At 44.5% G+C, this 6,007-nt stretch overlaps 1 long non-coding RNA gene across 1 annotated transcript; it reads left to right on the forward strand.

The window, feature by feature from the left end:
• Positions 1 to 469: 469 nt before the first annotated feature.
• On the forward strand, positions 470 to 3,009 carry LOC134296498 (uncharacterized). Its single transcript, XR_010003273.1, has 2 exons — positions 470 to 601; positions 729 to 3,009. It is a non-coding gene; the product is annotated as an uncharacterized LOC134296498 (long non-coding RNA).
• The last annotated feature ends 2,998 nt before the right edge of the window (positions 3,010 to 6,007 follow it).

The raw sequence follows: 6,007 nt of genomic DNA on the forward strand, positions 1-6,007 counted from the left end.
GAGTGGTTCCCCCCCCCCCCCCCCCCGGGATGGAGATAAGGCTTACCGTGACCATGGCTTTCTCTTCCCTCTTCCCTCTTCCCTAAAAGGCTTGAGGTGAATTGGTATGTTCTGTACTCAATTCACTCTATTGTAGCTTGGAGGTGGCGCACAACCTGTTCCTGGCCAAGGTGAAGGAAGGCCCTTGCCTGGCCCAGCAGGGCAAGGAACAGGGCGGCCCCACTTTGGATGTAGCCACAGTAAGGACATTCCCACCCACACCCTGACTTTGGGGGGTTGGGGAAGGAGAACGGGACCCCCCTCTTTCTTGGCCTTCAGCAGGAGCCCTCCTGGCATTTGAGCCTTCTTCTTTCTCTATGTAGGTAAGAGCGACATGGGCCATCGGCGGGATCATCAGCCACATCAGAGATAGCACTCGCCTGGAGGTGTGGTTCCTGGAGCTTCTACTCGCCTTGGTGACCAACTTCATTCTTTTTTTGCAGAGAACTGGCAAAGATCATCATAGTGCTGGTGAAGAGGGTTGCCTGGGTGTCCTTCAATGAAACCTCAGAGAAGATGCTAGAAGAACCCAGCATCTGGTGTGGTGGCCTTCTATATCCAGGTGAGGAGGGTTGGTTAGCCTGGGTTTTGAGGTTGGAAGGGGCCTTACGACAGGACTGGGGAGGTGAGGAGAGGCAGTGCTTCCTTTCCTGGCTCCAGCCCTTCATGCTTCTCTTCTTCTTTTTCAGTTGCTGCACATTGGCCAGTGCCCTCACTCCCCAGAGAAGACTTGGATGCTGCTGATGGCCTGGCTCCAACATCGCAGCCTAGCCGTTCAACATCAGAGCAGGCAGGGCCTTCTCCTTCTCTGCAAATCAGGTAGGTCCAAGGTGGGCTCCTTCTGCTGGGAGGCAAGTGCGGGCAAAGAGTTCTGTAACACGGAGGTTTGTAAAGAGCTCAGTCTCCTTTGGGAAATTATTCGTGTTTGGGGTGGAAGGAAAATGAAGCCAACAATGTTAAGTCTGATCTGCTCAAGAGTGTAGAGACTCCAAGTGCACAGAGAAACTCAGGCAGCTGGGTGTCATAGGGCAGAAAGGAAAAAAGAGAAGTGAAGGGTCAATGTCAACCAAGGAAGGTTCACCTTGGGGTCTCCTTTAGCTCTGGCCCAAAGAGAGGCACCAATGGAAGGAGACCCAAGCCCTGCTTTGTCTGCCCTTTGCAGCTTTCTCTCCCCCACCTCATTCCAATAGTCCTATTACATTTATTTGTTCATGTCCTCCTCATTCTGCAAGCTGAGATAGCCCAGCACAGGCACTGAAAAACTGGCAGAAAACCATCAATATCCCTCCTCACCTTAGGCAGCAAATGATTTCAGTCTATTTCTGCCTCTTGACCTTCCTTGCCTTTTGCTACCAAAAAGCTGTGTGAATAGACTAATCAAAGAAAATGATGCAGAGTAAGCATACATCGCCAGACATCTTCTGCTTCATAATTCATGCTATATTCGCATTTGTTTAGAATTGCCTTCTTTGTTTTTCTTTGCACCCCTTCTTTTTTCTTTCTCTTTTTGCAAGCCAAAACTTGAAGTTGTCCTTGTTATTTCAATGAATTTACAAAGATTAGGGGCCCAACTGCACCACCAGGACACATTTTCACTGGGATTCACTCTTGTCATGTGACAGTAGCCAACTCAATGAAATATCTCTACCCAGGGAGAGTTAGAGAGAATGGTGACTTTCTTGGACTAGCTAAATTCCTTCACAGAGCTTTTTTTAGTGAGTTGGTGACATGATTATTGGTGTGCCTTATCTTGAAATCTTTATTTTGTGAAACAGCTTGCAAAGGCTTGCAGTTTCATCCTTCTTTTATTTCAACCTTTAATTCAGCCTCCCTGGCTTAGTTCATCCTATATAACAGGGAAATATGGGCACCACCAGATGATGCTGAACAACAAATCCCATCATTCCTTGCCAGTGCCTGTGCTGGGTAGACTTTTGGGGAGAAGCTGTTGTAGATCAGCCTGAGACTGATGGGTTCACCAATGTTTCAGAGAGAATTGTGGGATTGCCTGTGGGATTTCCAGGGGCACAAAGTGATGGAGATTTAAGTCAAGGGAGTAATGCTTCTTTCATTGAGAAAGCTGACTGGGAAAATGCAGGCCTTCAAGGTCAGTCAAAGCAGTCAGAGACATTAGATAAGGAGGAGTCGAGTGGAGAATTAAGTGATACTGAAGGCTCCCAGGAAAAAGCACCTGGAGATATAAAAATCAACACAGGCCTTCGTTTGCAGATCAGACCAGACAATAGACATCGCAGGGCAGAGTGTTTGTGTGGGAAAGCTGGGGAGAGATTTCAGGGGAGATGAAATGATTTCATGGGCAGCTTTTAATTGGCAAGTTGTTTAATTTCAAGTTAGTTCAGGCAACATAGTGTCTGGAGTAAGAAGCTAGGCCTGAGTGTCTGGTCCATGTTTCAAGTTAAGCCTTTGGTTTTGGGATTCAAATAAATTGTAAAGTTTCTATGTTCCTGTGGTTATATTCATGATCAAGTGGCTTAAGCTGTTCTTGCATTTTTTGGCTATTCCTGGACTATATTACCTTTGAATCTGTTTAAGACATTTGGACTCCTGTTGGATTATTGCTTATTGCTAAACCCTTTTTGGATATACTTCTTCTTTCTCTATTCCTGAATTTTTCCAGACCTGGAGTGCAACAGATGCAACCAAACATCAATTGGAGAGACAAGGTTATCCACCCCCACTCCAATCTAAATAATTATTGGAAGGCTAAGTGCCATGCCAGTTTGCAATATGGATGTGATCATCATCTTCTTTCTTTTTTTCAGTAGCTCTAACTCAACCACAGCTTGTTTTTTTTCTCATTAGTGTGTGTAGACCAAAGCCAGAGTCAGATGTAATGGGAGTGAGGATCACTGTAAACATTGAGACTGAAAACAGATTAAGCTTTCACTGCCTGAGTCTGACCTTAGGTTTATTAACCATTCTGTCTATTAATAAAGTGTAGTCCTCAGAGCTCATGCATGTGAGGTGTTGCAACAGAGGGAGGGAGAGGGGCAGATAAGGACCAACCTAATTCTCAAAGGGCTGAAGCAATACCTCTATGGAGAAAGATTAAAATGGTTGGGGATCTCTAGCATAGAAAAAAGGGAAAACAAGGGACATGGTTCTGTATGTGGAGAGAAAGAAAATTGCTCTTCCCTTATAATACTAGAACTTGGGAATCACACAGTTAAGCTGAGCAGAAGATGGGATGGTTAGATTCAGAGCAACAAACAAAGCACTTTTTGCATAGTGTGTAATGAAACTGAGAGCTTTGCTCTGACAAGATACTGTGATAGCTACCAACTTGGGTTTAAAAAGTGACAAATTAATAGAGAAAAGACTGTCAGAGATTACCAGTATGTTCCATGAAGCATAAGGGCCAGTATGTCTCTTCATCCCAGTTGCCAGAGAGGGAGGGTGCTATACTCCTCATGTCTTGCAGTACTTCTTCCCATAGTAACCATGGGAACAGAACGATGGGCTAGATGAGCTTTGGACTGTTCCAGCAAAGCGCTTCTTAAATTGTTATGAAATGCCCAGAGTGGATCGTAACAGCTAGGTATGCAATAAAAGGTATGTGCAGTAAACTCACAAATGTCGGAATCTGCTATCTGGTTCCAGAAAGAATTGGCATCAACATTGACACCAGTAAATCCTAGCAGTATCAGTCCTGCTCAGTTTCTCATATTTTTTATTTTGGTTTTTTTTGTTTCTGTTTTTGATGTCTACATAAAATCTTTCATATAGTCCACATGCAATTTTGGTAGAGCCTGTGAGCATTTTCAACTTCACCCAAGTGTATACAGTTTTTGCACCTTTTGTTCTACTGGGAAAATGTAGGAGTGTGCAAATTTCAGTACATGGCTGTTCTAAGATCAGCCCTGGTTAGTACTTGGGTAGGAGACTACCAATGAATACCAAATGCTATAGGCTCTATTTCAGAGGAAGGAACTGGCAAAATGATCTCTGGGTATTCCTTGCCTAAGATATCCCTGTGACATTTATGGGGTTGCCATAAAGAATGCAGCAATGAATGATCAGGAATGGGGCTGTATGGAGTTTAATGGAATGGAGTGAGTAGAACTAGTTACCCTTTTTTCTTCAGTCTCTGAGCAACAAACCCATCTTTTCCAACAGTTAGTTCAGCTCTAAAGTAGGAAATCTTTGCCCTCCCTTTTTTCTCCACAGTGATCATGGAGTAGGAGTGAGATTGCCCAATTAAATACACCCTTTTGTAAATTCCAGATACAGAGTTAAATAAAGTTCCCATTATGGTTATTGCTTTAAGTCATTTGCAGCAACTAAATTCAGTTGTTGAAAATAAAGGGACTTGAACAGAAGTAAAAAGCTTTCTGTGCTGTATTTGAATAGAATACCCCATAGAGGCATTCATCTGATGCTCAGTGGGAGGCTGGTTTGAAGTTGTCACAAGTGCTAAGGATTTGAAATAGGAGCCTACGGATCCAGCACCTCATCACCAGAGCAGCTTCTGTCAGGAGGAAATTGAGAGGAAAATTTGCAATACTCCAGGTGAACAGGATCAGGTATGACACCAGAGGGCCAATCCAAATGCTATTGTTTGAAGTAAAGTCCTATATTTAGTGTCTTTCCTGTGAACAGCGTATTATCCCTCTGAGACTATGGTGATCTGGCTGACACAATGCCACCCTCACACAGGGGTTTTCATCTGTCTTTGTGCATGAGTCTATAACAGATAGGCCATGTCTGCATTGGCTACTTAATGCAGGGCCAGTCTGGGTCATCATGCAGCACCATGTTGGCATCCAGACAGTCTGAGAAAACAATTGTCCCACTGGGACGGCACTTCACCCTCTGTGTCACTGCCATCGATCTCCCCCAGCCATGGAGTTGCAAGCCCCTGGCTGTCACCTGTGGCATCTACTGGTCTTAAAACTGGGCACTCATGTTGCCAGCAAGGAGCGAGCAGAGCAACCGACTCTTTCTTGTTGGCCAGTCAGGTAGCTTTTTCTGACATTAGCAGATGTGACTGACAGCTAGGCACTTGCAAAAAGGTCTGTGGCAAGTGAAGAATGGTGATGGTGACATAGATCAGGGAAAGGGTTATGGCAGAAGTGTCCATCTGGACAGTGAATCAGGCCAAATTGAATCTGATTCAGCTCTGCCATAAACTTCTCTAATTAATTGGTTCTCAACATGTGGTTCTCACAGGTGTTTTGGCCTACAACTCCCAGAAATCCCAGCCAGTTTACCAGCTGTTAGGATTTCTGGGAGTTGAAGGCCAGAAACATCAGGGGATCCCAGGTTAAGAACCATTGCTGTAGTTCTTCTGGAGTATCCCCTGACTTTTCCTGAAGTACAGCAAAGTTAAGGGCAGAAAACCCAGGATACTCACTGGAAGTTGCCGTGCATCATGAAGGCAGCTAGCACTGAATTCAATGTGAGTCCAGTTTTTTTGGTCCATGTAAATCAGCTCCTAGTCACATTCATTGGCAGTCCCTGTGGTACCTTCACTGCTGTCCTTACAAATGAAGGGTGTGAGGTATCCTTTGAGATAGTTTCTTCAAAACCGATTGAAATATTGGTATATAAATCCAGAAGGCTTGACCTTGAAGGAGCTGGGGGTGGCCACAGTTGAAAGGGAGCTGTGGCATGGGCTGGTTCATGAGGTTACGAAGAGTCAGAAGTGACTGAACAAATAAACAACAACAAATCCACAAGGACAAGTTCAAGGACCAGAGGAGGTTATTTTTTACCACTTAAAATACCCTTCTTCCACTTAGTAGAGGAACAATTCAGATATGAATTGATTCATAGTCATTTTCTAACGTGACATCGTAGTTCGAGTTGGTGGGCTAGAACTTGGGAGATCCACGCTCATGTCCATGAGACTTCCTGGGTCACCTGAAGCAGCCATTTTCTCACTTTCTGAGGATATAGGCCAGGGATGAGAATCTTGCATACTGGCAGGAGCTCACTGAAGAAAATA

The sequence above is a fragment of the Anolis carolinensis genome, chromosome 2, assembly GCF_035594765.1.
Source record: "Anolis carolinensis isolate JA03-04 chromosome 2, rAnoCar3.1.pri, whole genome shotgun sequence".
NCBI lineage: Eukaryota > Metazoa > Chordata > Lepidosauria > Squamata > Dactyloidae > Anolis > Anolis carolinensis.